Source organism: Anolis carolinensis, chromosome 3 (assembly GCF_035594765.1).
Source record: "Anolis carolinensis isolate JA03-04 chromosome 3, rAnoCar3.1.pri, whole genome shotgun sequence".
Taxonomy (NCBI): domain Eukaryota; kingdom Metazoa; phylum Chordata; class Lepidosauria; order Squamata; family Dactyloidae; genus Anolis; species Anolis carolinensis.
This window is the reverse complement of record NC_085843.1, coordinates 250,212,315-250,227,059: the sequence shown is the minus strand read 5'-3', so window position 1 is coordinate 250,227,059 and position 14,745 is coordinate 250,212,315.

The following is a 14,745-nucleotide window of genomic DNA, read 5'->3' as shown; positions in this document are numbered from 1 at the left end:
TAAAAATACACCCACAAACCTCAAAATCAGTAACTGACAATATGATAGTCCCAAAACCAGCTGACTGAAGTGGCCTCTTCACTCCGCTAAAGGATAGGTCCAACTTTAACATAAGTGTTCCTATTGTAACTGTGCGAGCAAGAAAAAAATTTCGAACCCTTACTCCCTGCTGAATTGCCAGCTCACACTTGATAAGGAATTACAATAGAGGAAACCAGCAAAGCATTGCGGAGTTTCACTCTGATTGCTATAGAAACCTGTTGCTTCAAGGGAATGATATAATGGTTATTTAGCACCAGATTTCATAGAACTTAAAAAGCAATTTATTTCTAAACAATATTTTTCTATATCAAGATGGAAAATGGAAACAGGCATTTAAGAGCAGTAAGTCCGATGGGACTGAAATAACTGGCAAATGTACTAACAGTTTCAGTTTTCATGACCTAGAGAGTTTCTGGCCCACGCAAGTTTATGCCAAGAGAGATTCACAAGCTTTTAAGACCCCCCTCTGCCCCTCCTCTGCCGCATTTCTGCAAAAGACTATCCAAGCTACTCTTGCTATTCTTCCCATCTGTCCTGTTTTCTGCAAGCTTTCAACCATTAACAGTATGCTGTGGAGTTTTATAGCTTAAAGCTTGATATCTGAAAGAGAAATGGTTGTTTTTTGTTGCTATGTATCATCAATTTACCTTCAATTTGTGTCATCCCTATGAATGAGAGATTTCTACAAAACCATGCTGTTAATATCTGCACTCAGATCTTTCAAATTCAGGACCATAGCTTCCTTTGTGGAGTCAATCTGTCTGTATAATGTGATTGTCCTTTTTCTTACTACAGGCAGTCCCCAAATTATGAACAAAATAGGTTTTGTAAGTTTGTTCTTCTTGAATTTGTTTGTAAGTCAGAATGTGTACGTGTATGTGTGTGTGCGTGTGTGTGTGTGTGTGTGTGTGTGTGTGTGTGTGTGTGTGTGTATATATATATATATATATATATATATATATATATATATATATGGATAGGTAAAGGTAAAGGCTAGTCATGTCTCTGGTGGTTGGTGCCCATATCCATTTCTAAGCTGAATACACCTCCTAGGTCATGTGGCCAGCATGACTGCATGGAGCGCCATTATTTCCCCGCAGAAGTGGTACCTATTGATCTACCCACATTTGTATGTTTTCGAACTGCTAGGTTGGCAGAAGCTGGGGCTAACAGTGGGAGCTCACCCCCTCCCCAGGTTCGAACCGCCAACCTTTCAGCTCACAAGTTCAGCAGCTTGCGGTTTAACCCACTGCGCCCCCAGGGGCTCCTCTGTGTGTGTGTGTGTGTGTGTGTGTGTGTGTGTGTGTGTGTGGATAGATGATAGATAGATAGATAGATAGATAGATAGATAGATAGATAGATAGATAGATAGACAGATAGGCAGGCTTTGGATAGCATAGGGATCATTGGGTTTTGAGAACTGTGGCTTGCTGTGGAAACAAGGATTCTTTAAGAAGTAAATTTCCCTTCCAAGGGGTAGATTTCTCTCACTTTCTATTGCCTCACCCCTGTTCTTTACTATGAGGGCCCTTTGACACAGTCCTATATCCCAGAATATCAAGGAAGATAATACCACAATATCTGCTTTGAACTGGGTTATCTGTGTCCACACTGCCATATATTCCAGTTCAAAGCAGAAAATATGGGACTGTGTGGAAGGGGCCTGAGTCATTTGTAAGTTAGGTGTTTGTGACTCGGGGACTACCTGTATCTTCTATTTTGTTGAGCATTATGTGTGAGCTGTGCTGCTCTGTGATGAGTCCAAAAATGCGATAATCCCAGTCTAGAGATTCTGTGTCCTGGTGAGAGTTCCAGCGTTGCTCTTGGATCCACTGATTTGTCCTTTTAGCAAACAATGGTATTAGTAGAACTCTATCCAATCACTACATTTCAAATTGATTTATTATTTTTATGCCAGTTTTCATCCCCAATCTAACTTTTCCATCCCTATATTGAACATACTAGGCATGGATCATATATTTCACATATTTTCCTTGAAGTTAAGTATTGTTGCTTTTGATGGCATTAGGTAGGGTAGTTGTGTAACAAACCATGCCCATGTTTCAGTACTGTCTACCCTGGGGATGGGCACACTGGAACAAGGGCAGGGGTCACTTTTTCTCCAAAACTGCAGCTCAGGGTGGCTCACAAAAATTAAAATACAGTAGAGTCTCACTTATCCAACATAAACGGGCCGGCAGAACATTGGATAAGCGAATATGTTGGATAATAAGATTAAGGAGAAGCCTATTAAACACCAAATTAGGTTATGATTTTACAAATTAAGCACCAAAACATCATGTTATAGAACAAATTTGACAGAAAAAGTAGTTCAATATGCAGTAATGCTACATAGTAATTACTGTATTTACGAATTTAGCACCAAAATATCATGATGTATTGAAAGCATTGACTACAAAAATGTGTTGCATAATCCAGAAAGTTGGATAAATGAATGTTGGATAAGTGAGACTCTACTGTAACTAAAATAAAGAAGCAAAATGTGAAGCACTGGTAAGTAATGTAATATGCATATCAATAAGAATCAGAGTATGAGATTTTTATTTTTTTTTGGAATTACATTTCCCTAAGGTCCCTTCTGCACTGCCATATCATACAGATTATCAAAGTAGATAATCCATATTACCTGCTTTGACCTGGATTATATGTGTCTACGTTGTCAGATAATCCAGTTCAAAGCAGATAATCTGGATTTTATATGGCAGTGTAGAAGGAGCCTAAATCTCCCACCTAGTATGGCCATGAGCACAACATGGAAATATTGAGAAATGAATTGCCTGCTTTACAGATGACGTAGTGACTTCAATGAGCAATTGACAGTGAGCAGACTTCTTTCAGTTTTCAGTCAAAACTGGGGCAGGGGGAGGCAGGGTACAATTCAGGACTGGATGATGAGATTACTGTAAATTTCCACAGCAAAATATTCCATGGGAGACATGGTTGTGAAAGTGTCACCCTTCAAATAGATTCTTTTGGCCTCACATGTAGCATCATGTGTACAGAAATGAGCATAAGCCCTGGTGCGCCATCTTGTGGGAGAAAATTCAGAATTACTGTGTTGATATTGGGAAACAGAGCAGCTGGATCATTTCAGACTGCAAAATTAAAGCTCTCTGTCTTCCCAGAGTGTGGAGTATTATCCTTCTCAAACAAAGATGCCTCAGCATTTTTAGAATAAGATCAAAATTCACATATACAGTCCCCTAGATCCCACACTAGTCAACATGGGCTGAGATTCTATGCAGTTGTGTGCAGCAGCATAAGAGATCCACAGGTTCCCCTAGATTCCCTGTTTCTGCAATAGTTGGCTACTGCCCCCAATGCCCATTCGATGACTGGTGAAGAGTGGTGGGATTCAAAGAAGTCTTGGGCTATATCTCTAAAGCCAGGTGCAGACTGAGGAGAACTTGCAGGCAATTCATTTCTTAATATTTCCATGTTGTGTTAATGTCCTCTTTCAAACTGAATCAAGAGGTCTCAGCTTCCTGCTCTAACATTGCTTGCAAGCACCTTTAGCTCATTGGTCTCAGCAGATAATCTTTTTTGCGCCTTTTGTTAGGAACATAACCAGATGCTTCTCCAACAGCCTCTGATCTCTCTGAGTATTGAAGACATCTTGCACATATTGAAGAGATCCACAGTAATCCCTTGCAGTCCTCAGCAGATCATACCATCAGCCTATGTTTTCTATGAGGGACCTAGCTAGATGCCTCTCCAATACCCTCCACGCTCTCTATTGAAGACATTTTGTACTGAGATCTACTGTGGTCTTCTGGAAGTCTCAACAGGTGATGTCACCAGTCTGTGTTTTCTGTTGAGAACATAGCCAGGTGCTTCTCCAATACCTGCTACTCTGTGAAAAACTGAATGACCATTGTGGACAGCTATAGCAGCAATACAGTGAGGAGGAGCATGTTGTGGTAGGAGGAAAGGAATTCCAACTTCTGCAATGACTAAAGAAATAATATCTTCCCCACCTTCTTCCTGGCCATTCAGGTGCCTCACTTGAAATCAGAACAAGGTGCCCACAACTGCCAGGATGTCCCAATGAGCTCTGTGGCTTGCTGGGAGTGAAGACAGTGTGATCCATCCTCTTTTCCTGAAGGGAACCAGCACAGGGAAAGGGTGATGGTGGCAGTGTCTGTTCTGAACAACAGATAGGGCCAATTAGACCTGATCCAGCTGACCCATTGCCCCAAAGCTGTGGGATATGTGAAGTTTCCAGCAAATTCCAGAGTATCCCCCAACTTTGCCTGAAGAGGGGCAAAGCTGGTTTAACCCAGAATAATCCACAATACTCTCTGGAAGTGCAGGAACATCATGAGGCGTCAAACTCAGGTGAACCTGGGTCTTCATGCCCATATAGACTCATCCTAAGATTTGATTGCTACATCGCGTGCTGCAGAAATACCCTGTTTCCCCGAAAATAAGACATCCCTGAAAAATATGACCTAGTAGAAGTTTTGCTGAATTGCTAAATATAAGGCCTCCCCCGAAAGTAAGACCTAGCAAAGTTTTTGTTTGGAAGCATGCCCGCCGCCTGCCGAACAGAACACCAGAGCATGCAGGATTGGTAAATGTACATACCAGTTGTACATGGAAATAATGGTAGTAACAAGAAATTCTTGATAGGATTGACAGTTTGTCTGGTTATGTTCGTTTGTGATGACAACTACTGTACAGTATATAATAAATGTTCATTTTTTGTTCAACAATAAATGTGAATTCTTCTTCATAGAAAAATAAGACATCCTCTGAAAATAAGACCTAGCACATCTTTGGGAGCAAAAATTAATATAATGCACTGTCTTATTTTCGGGAAAACATGGTAGCAGCACTCACTTTTGACCTGAGAATCAATGCCTAGGAGTAGTGATAGCTTGGTGAACTCCAATATGTGGAGAGATTGAAAGAGACTACTTTTAAGACTCCTACAACCTAGCTGCTTGAAAGGGCATGTGCCATCTTTAACTATTATTTATTTAATTAATAGTTCATTGCTTTAGATTACATGTTTTAATGATGTGTTTTTAAAGTATATGTTGTTTTATGTTGATATGTTCAGGGCATCAAATTGTGCCCTTGTTGTAAACTGTGCTGAGTCTCCTTTGGGGTATAAATAGATAGACAGACAGACAGACAGACAGACAGACAGACAGACAGATAGACAGATAGATATTTAATCTCCAATCTTTCTCCCAAAATGGCTGACAACAATTGTATTACAGAAGGTAGAAGGGAATTGCAGTTTGGTGAAGCATTATCACTGTTTGGCAGAGAAGGCTAAAGGTCTTGCAAAACTACAACTCTCATAATTCCATAGCACTGAACCATAGCAATTAAAGTATCAAACTTCACTGATTCTTTCATGAGAATCTGAGGGCCCAGGAAGTCTGATATGGGGACATAATATGATGTGTTAGATAGCCTGGGACTAAGCTATATAGGTCATAGCCAGTACAGTCAGAGTTATAAATGTCCTACTTACACATCCCTAGCTTTTCTTGTGAAGAAATGTATTTAAACCAGCTGTGGGAGTGTGCAGATCTTCCTTCTTTTCTTTCATGGTTAAGCTGAAGATCATCTACTATCCTTGAAGTATCCTAGAAACAATGCAAAACAAATCCTCATTGACCTAGCTCCCATTCCTCTTAAATGAATGATTCTGGCTCCTCTGCGCACAAGCGTAGATTATGTGCAGGAGTCCTAAAATGCTGTTTCCCTGGAGAGAATCCCAAGTTGTCTAGAAGAGGCATGTATGCCTCTTCTAGACAACTTGGGTCTATGTAATCATGACCCTTACTATGTCCTGTTCACGCAAATTAATCATTTTCCAAGCTGAACTTCACATTTGATCTTAAGAGATCTTCTGTGATTTTTTTTTAAAAAAATGTTCCCTGTCACTGTCTATATCTTTCTAGTGACGTATGACGTGCAGGCCGTGGCTCACATGGAAAATAATTTAGAGGGGGTGCAAACCAAGGCATTTGCATCGCTAGGGAGCCAATATGTTTCCTTTGAGCCTACAAGGATTCCAAATATTCTGCTGTACGTCCCACCATCCTTGTTTTAATGCCGGGGGGGGGGGCATTATTCTAACATTATGCACAACTTGGCATTCATACTTCAAAACACCAAGGGACTGGGCTGTGTTTCCAGAACACTTTAAACATGTTTGCTTTATGAGTCTCTTGATGACAATCTAAATCCCAAATGTTCTCTCACAAGCCATTAATCTCGCTGATAGAGCTCAAGGAAATAATGTGTAACTTTCCATAGCCCAAAAAAAATGAAAGGAAGATATTCTTTTTTCTTGCAGCCCTGAAAGATTCAATTAAATTGTACATGGAAGTGCAATTGCTTCAATCATTATGTCAGGTGGACCCCAATCCTATCTTCATGCAATTATATGTATTTGAAGTTTCCGACAAAAAAGTGACAAGAGACCAAACCCTATACAGCGCAGGAAGAAGGCTTGCGAAGGGGAAAAAAGCCACCTAACTACTAATATAATGTGTAAATATTAAAATAAATATAGTGTCCCTATTTCACGGATTTTCACTTATTGCAAGTGGTCCTGGAATGTAACCCCCGACCAGTTGTTTTTTCCAATTATAGCCCCGTATTTACGCCTCTTCCAGCACCTTGAAGGTGACGACAAATTGGACAATCCACCCCCTCCTGATGATTTTGACATAATTAGCACTTTGGCCCAGATTTCTCCTGATTTTATCTAGATTTTACCATTTGTCCTTATATGTGAATTTTTACGACTGGTTTTCATTGTTTTTAATCTGTTTTCTGATGTTATTTTATTGTTGTTGACTGGGCTTGGCCCCATGTAAGCCGCCCCGAGTCCCTTCGGGGAGATGGGGCGGGGTATAAGAATAAAATTATTATTATTATTATTATTATTATTATTATTATTATTATTATTATTAGTGAGGGAACACTGTATAACAGCTGCATTACAAGTTATTATGTATCACCCTCTGACCTGACTCCTCAATGTTCCCGTAACAGGCAGTAGTTGCTCTGAGTAACATAGGCTTGTTCTCCTGAAGATCAGTGTGCAGCAGGATGCTCACTCCAGCCTCCTTCCATTAGAGAGCTGCAGTGATAAGAGGAATCGTGGCAGGTGCCCACTTCTTAGTGTCACACCACATCTCTATGGTGGGAGAGGGCTAGAAACATTCTCTCACAGTGCCACAATTGCTGGCAGAACTGACCTCCATTGCTTGGTCTGGCTGCTAAGGTAGGTTTGGGGGGGTAGGACATTTGTGGTGTTAACAATAGCGTCATGAGCATAAACATGAATACATATGTCTAGTTTGCACATTCATAACTGCTCGATAGAATAGTAGCCAAGACTTGGACTACGTAGCTCGGGCTGTGGTGCAGGCTGGAGATCAGCTGCAATGAATCACTGCAATGAAACACTCTGACCAGGAGGTCATGAGTTTGAGGCCCACTCGGAGCCTATGTTTGTCTTGTCTTTGTTCTATGTTAAAAGGCATTGAATGTTTGCCTATATGTGTAATGTGATCCGCCCTGAGTCCCCTTCGGGGTGAGAAGGGCGGAATATAAATGCTGTAAATAAATAAATAAATAAATAAATAAATAAGACTTGCTACAGACAAAGTTTACATGCCTAAATGTTCACTTATAAAATCAAAGAAAGAACTGGTATATTCAAAATGGCTACCATTTGGAAATTACTTTTTATGACCTTGCCCCAAGCTTTCTCTTCAAGTTTGCTTCAAACTGCATCCTTTGGGTGTCAAGAATCTATGAAAAGCTAAAAGCAGAGACAATAGACTGGGGCAAACAGAAAACATCTCTTCCCTCCAGTTGTTTGACTGGATCTCCCATTGGCTCTGCCTAGCAAAGACAATGTTAATAGATTATTGGAGTAGCATTTATTTATTTATTACTGCATTTATACCCTGACCTTCTCACCCCTCGGGTACTCAGAGCAGCTCACAAAAAGGCACAATTTGATGCTGCATATACATACAAACAATAAAACAAAACATATACAGTAGAGTCTCACTTATCCAACACTCGCTTATCCAACGTTCTGGATTATCCAACGCATTTTTGTAGTCAATGTTTTCAATATATCGTGATATTTTGGTGCTAAATTCATAAATACAGTAATTACTACATAGCATTACTGCGTATTGAACTACTTTTTCTGCCAAATTTGTTGTCTAACATGATGTTTTGGTGCTTCATTTGTAAAATCATAACCTAATTTGATGTTTAATAGGCTTTTCCTTAATGCCTCCTTATTGTCCAACATATTCGCTTATCCAACATTCTGCCGGCCCGTTTATGTTGGATAAGTGAGACTCTACTGTACATTAAAAACAAAAAAGTTAAAAACAACTTAAACTTAAAACCAATTAATTAAAATCATGCAATCCAAAGGCATAATCCAAGAGCCATTCTGGTGATAAACTGTACAACACATGGGAGGTTACATTTTGTTCACCTTTGCAGCAGCTGTTGGTCCAGTCTCTATATGTTTACCAAAAACATTAACAAGTAGAAAGTAATGGGTTGAAACTTTCTTGGTTTGGCTGATTTAACAGATGTAGAACCCAGGCTTAAAGAAAAAATAATAATGGTATTATGGCATGCTCATTGATTATCTTCAGGTTTGAATTCTTAGTGTGATACATCTGACAAAGAGATCTGTTTGATCTGTTATCATACCATAACATTCTGTGTTTGTCTTGCCACATGTATTCATCAGATTATCTGTGTACCAACCCAACATTTTTCAAGCATTTTAAAGCAATAACAATAACAAATGTGTTCTTACTTTCCCAGCCTGCAAAAGACTTGATTTAATTAGTTTATAGTTTGCTGTGCTTGAGTAGGCGTGGGTTCAGGCCTCAGAGAAGTCCTGCAGGGAGCTTACTGTGAGAAAGTAGCATTGAGAAGAGGCCATTTGAATTTGTCCGATCACTAGGAAGTCTGTTTCTGTTAGCATCTCATGTAAGAGAGAGAGCAATTGGCAAATATCTCCTCATCCTTGTCAACCTGCTTCAGTAGTCTCACAGCAATCATAAGAAATTTGTGAAGTGGGAAAAGAGATGCCTATAGCAGATTTTACAGTCACAATAAAGTGGATGTGATGCTGATAGTACAGCAGTTGGTTATTGCAGGATATAAGGTTAAAATACATGCCATAATCTTTGCAACTTTGAGTTATGCTTTAATAGTCTTGAGGGTCTTGAAACCAAGATTCAAACATTGCAAGGGTATGATAACACACCTTTGAATATATTTGTTTCTGGGCATCTACTGAATCAGTTTTATCATTGAAAACATGCCCCTGATATGGCTGTTGAGTATAAAAAAATCGAATTGGCTGAATTAAAAATTCAGGAGCTGTATTCTTGATGTTACTTGCTGCAAGAGAGTTATCAAACCACTGCATCAGTAAGCCAAGTGTAAGCATGTTGAGAACAGAGATTGTTTGTACTTAATGCTTAAATCAATCTATCAATCTTTCTATCTATCTTCTTATCCAATATTTTGCTTAGCTGTCTATGAACAAACATTTGTCCAATAGTACCTTTATATGTGATATAAAATGTTGGTTATGCTAATCATCTCCATTGTTCTTTCAAACAATGAGGTTAATCTTAACCACTTAAAGACTTCTCTTGATTTCTATTCAGCTGTGGAAATGGTTTGGCAGCAATGTTATGATAATGTGATAAAGTAATAAAAATGTGGAGGTTAAAAAGTAGTTAAACACATATCATTCATGAGCACTCAATAAATGGTTGCCTCTAATCATATACAAACCAGCACAGAATAGTAGCTTGAGCACTGGACTATACCTCTGGAGAACATGGTTCAAATTCTTGAAACTCAGCCATGAAATCCACAAGTGGACCATGGACATGTCACGTGCTGTTAGCCTTAGAAAATCCCTGTGAAAGGTTCCACTATCAGAAATTACTTGAAGGCATGCAACAGCAACAATGGACATTTTACATATAAATGCCAAATAATACAGTGTAAAATTGCATTAACCTGTGTACATCTACACAGCACATTCAGAGTGATGCGATTTAACTCAGGCTAAGCTGGTTAATGCTGCTGCAGGAGAAGGTCCAAAACGTGCTCCTTGTGTTGGAGCAATTAGGACAACTATTCTGGATCCCTATGTGGGATCCCAAATTGCAGTCTCCACAGCTATTGTGCTCTCTTTGGGCTCAAGTAGCCCAGGGAGGTGGAATCACTGTCCCTTCCTTTGCACCCCTGATTTGTCCAGGAAAATAAAGAAAATCCACCTACCACATGGGTATGCAGCCACCTCTTTTTGGTTCTGTGCCATGTGACTGTTAAAGGAATCTTGGAAGAGCAGGATAAGCATACTTCCCCATCTTTTGTCTTGTTCCCACCTTTTTACTACTGACAGAAAATCCATTAAGGAGTGAAAATTGGAGTTTTTCTCCTATAGCTTTTGATTGATGGTGCTAAGAAACTACTGTGGTGTTCAAGTCAACAGGCATTCAGGAAATGATTTCCTATGTCATTGTCAATTAACTATTTTAAGTTAAGCAGACTTGTTTGTTGTGGTTTTGTTGCTGCTGCTGTTACATTTTTTATACCTTGGCCAGACTGAATATGTGCTTTATTTGTGCAAAGCTTTCCTCCCACCTAATCAAATGGGATATGTGTGGTGGAAATCCAGCACATCTTCCACCCTAATGTCAAAAGTAAGAATAGAGGCTCTGCATTAGATTTTGAAGAGAAACATATTGTGAATTTACAGCTAATTCTAAGTGTATTATATATAGCTTTACTTGGCTTATGTGTATTATTAAAATCGTATTTCAGGGACTGCTGGATCAAGTTAAGCTTGACTGCAATGTTTGTTGCTGTTTCTTATTACTTTCCATGTTGCTAAAGCTGCCAACTTAATTTTTTACTACCCATAAGCAAAGTGAAATGTTTGAGAGTTTTCTCTGCAGTTGGAGATGATAAGAGAAGATACCAGCACAGCTCAGTCCACAAGCCACTTACGCTGCAGCACACTTCACCTGATGAAGAAAGCAGAAATCCATGAAAGCTTATGTCAAATAAAACTGGATTCAAACTCCAGGAGCTAGAATTAGAGACAACAGATTATTCAGCTTCTTGGTACAAGGAAATCTGTGCTACCAACCAACACTTGTTCTCCAGTGCCCGTTTTTATGGCAGTAATTGATATTTGAACTTTTGACATTTAAGTTCTCTTTCGTCCCTTCCATTACAAACAATCACACATCTCCAAGATGTGTACAGAATCCCAGAATGGCTTCCACCCCTCCAGAGGAACAGTGGACATGATCTTCACTGCATGACAGCTCTAAAAAAAATGCAGGGAATAAAACCAACCTCTGTACATGGCATTCATTGACCTCGCAAAGGTATTCAACGCAGTGAATTGCAGTTGATTGCAAAGGTTGATTGACAGGAAAAGAGATTTAAAGATGGTCTTAAAGCCAACCTTAAAAACTGTAGCATAGACACAGAGAACTGGGAAGCCCCCGCTCTTGAGCGCTCTAATGGAGGTCAGCTGTTTCCAATAATGCTGTGAAATTCGAAGAGGTACGAATGGAGGGCGAAAAGGAGAAACGTGTCAAGAGGAAGGTGTGCCAAGTCAACCCTGACCGGGATTGCCTTCCATCTGGAAACTGATGTCCTCCTTGAGAAGAACATGCAGGTCAAGAATAGGACTCCACAGTCACCTATAAACCCACCGCCAAGACCTTACGCTTGGAAGGCCATCCTACTTGGACACAAGTGATCACTGATAATGATATATGATAACTTGTCAAATAAAAAATGCCAAATGAGATAACATTTGAGGAATTAACTGAAGTCTACAAAGCATAACATAATAAAACATATTAATACTGTTTAGTGTGCCAATGTGTGTACTCATGTCAGAAGGAAGGGAGGGAGGGAGGGAGGGAGGGAGGGAGGGAGGGAGGGAGGAAGGAAGGAAGGAAGGAAGGAAGGAAGGAAGGAAGGAAAGAAAGAAAGAAAGAAAGAAAGAAAGAAAGAAAGAAAGAAAGAAAGAAAGAAAGAAAGAAAGAAAGAAAGAAAGAAAGAAAGAAATTATGCTAGTTTTTGGAATTCACTGACCATCAGGTGAAGATGGTACAGAGTTCGTGGAAAGGGAACAAAATAATACTGTTGTAGTAACAAGGGCAAACAAAGAAGTTCAAGAAGCAAGGTGAAATCTTTACAGCAGGTTTCCTTAAGGTCACATGGTAAATGTTATTTATTTGAGTGGGAGGGAGACAGCCAGCAAGATACAGCTTAATCACTTCTTATGTATAGAGGCTTATTTTTCTTATGTAGATTGTAAGCCTGAGGGCAAATGAACACTTTGTAAGCTGTTCTGAGTACCTTTGTGGCTGAAGAACAGGGTAAAAATTATATGAATTTCAAAAATGTCATTACCATAGATTTGAATTTGGGTCTTCCTGTTCTACATCTAGTGCTTTAAACAGGTTTTCTCTATGCTGGTGTAAAAACTGGTATGAAGTTTGGAAAAAAAATGCATTAATCAATGCACTCAATTTAAATAATTAGAATGAAAATTAAAATAATGTGCCTATTATGTCAGTTATATTTTCAGATTTTAAACAAATGTAACTCTGTTCTGGTCAAAAACTTGATGGAAAAGATGAATTCAAACATTGAGTTTACACAGAGGCATAAGTCAAGTGCTATACTAGGAAGATGTTAGGTCAATTGAGGAGGAAGATTTGTAACCATTTCTATATAGGTTATTTGTGCTACATCCTGACCCCTTCTATTTGAATGCTGTTGTTCTTGCAATTATTTTTAGTGCTGTTTACACTATATGGTGTTTTTTTGTCTCCCCTGTTCAGAAGCCTGGACCTCTTGGAAATAAGAATTTGGATTCACATTATGCTTGAACAATGCCAAAGTTCCTTCTTGGCCTATGGCCAAGTAGTGTGGATTGCCTGTGCTTATAACATGGCATTCTAGGAACCTGGCCTGGAATCTCCAGACTGAGGGATCGAAATGCCACCAATATGTTTACAGTGTCCATAATTCATCTTTCCCACAATCTGGGTTGAATCTATCCTGAGATCCCAGAACTACTTTCCCACCCTCTTGGTGTTATATAACCATTCTTCCCACAATAGTTTTTGTTTGTTTGTCTGATTATCACACTCGTCTTTTGCAAAGTATCAAAACCATTAGTACAATGTTGCATCTACAACTCTCCTATCTTCAGCATTTCCTGCCAAGGGGGTGGAGACTATTACATTTCTCACCATTTCCTGCAAACTTCATTCCATGTCTCCTTTGTATCCCCTACTGGCATACTTCCACAAATTTGATCCATGTTTTCCTCCAATCTGTAAAATGCTCTACATTTGCCTGCCTTTTACTTTTCGCTCATCTTACCAGAAAGCATCTAACACCAGATGGATATATATCTCATTTTACAAAGAGCAGTTTTCTGTCTGAATGAGTTAGGAGAGAGTGCTCTTTTTGACTGAGTCTTCTAACTGAAGTCTGTACATCATGTTTATAGTATCTTCATCCCACTTGAACTGTCACTGTCATAGTTCCATCCGATGGAATCCTGAAATTTGTAGATGATGAGATACAGTTGGCCTTGACCCTTCATACATACATTTTTTGTATCCATTGATTTAATTATCCCTAGCTTGAAAACAAAACAAAACAAACATTCTGAAAGCAAACTACTATTTCGCCATTTTATATAAGAGACATAATTTAACTACATCATTGTATTTAATGGAACTTGGGCATCCAAAGATTCTGGTATCCACAAGGGGTCTTGCAATCAAAACCCAGTGGCCCACTATAGTTAAGATACTCTGCTAAAGAGCTCTATTGGGGTAGTTCAGGAAGGTGGATGACAGTTCTCTAGAAAAGAAGTCTAAGGACTTTCATACATGAATCTGCTACTCTTTACAGGTGTACTATAATTGAGAGCAGATGTACTGGAAAATGAATCCTTGATATCACAACTCTCTTCAATTGCACAGTTGCACAGAAATGGATGAATTGGGAACAATGAAGGGGAAGAGGAAAAGAAAGAGAATTCAGCTCTCTGCCAGCACAGAAGCAAAATGAACCCATCACACTAAGCTAGCTAATGAGAATGTTATGGGATTGCAAGGGATCATTGGGAAGAGGCATGCTGGCTGAAGTATGTACACAGCATTGTGTAATAGGGACCATTAACAAAGGTGGTATTCTAGCTGTGATGCTGGTTTGCCTGCCCCATGCAGTAAAGTCCTAAGTGTCTCATCAGATTGCAGACATCCTTATGAGCCTGCTCTGACTATAAAGACCAGCTTTGGAAGCCCTGGTCTGTTTTTTCTTCTCTCTTTTTGGCAACATTTTATACCATTAGGGCAGGTACAAGTGTCAAGGCATGCTTGGTGTTTCTGTGGGTTCATAATATGAGTGGCAGTGGAAGGTGTCTTGTCCTACTATCACAACTCTTCTCACTTGGTTGTCATGGTGGACTGTCAATTGGAACTTCACCAGGGTCCCCTCCTTTGCTATCTTTCATGGGAAAAGCTTTTGTTTAAAAAACCATGCTAGATTTTACTGATTAGCTGTTCCATAATGTCCTTACTAATGTGTTGG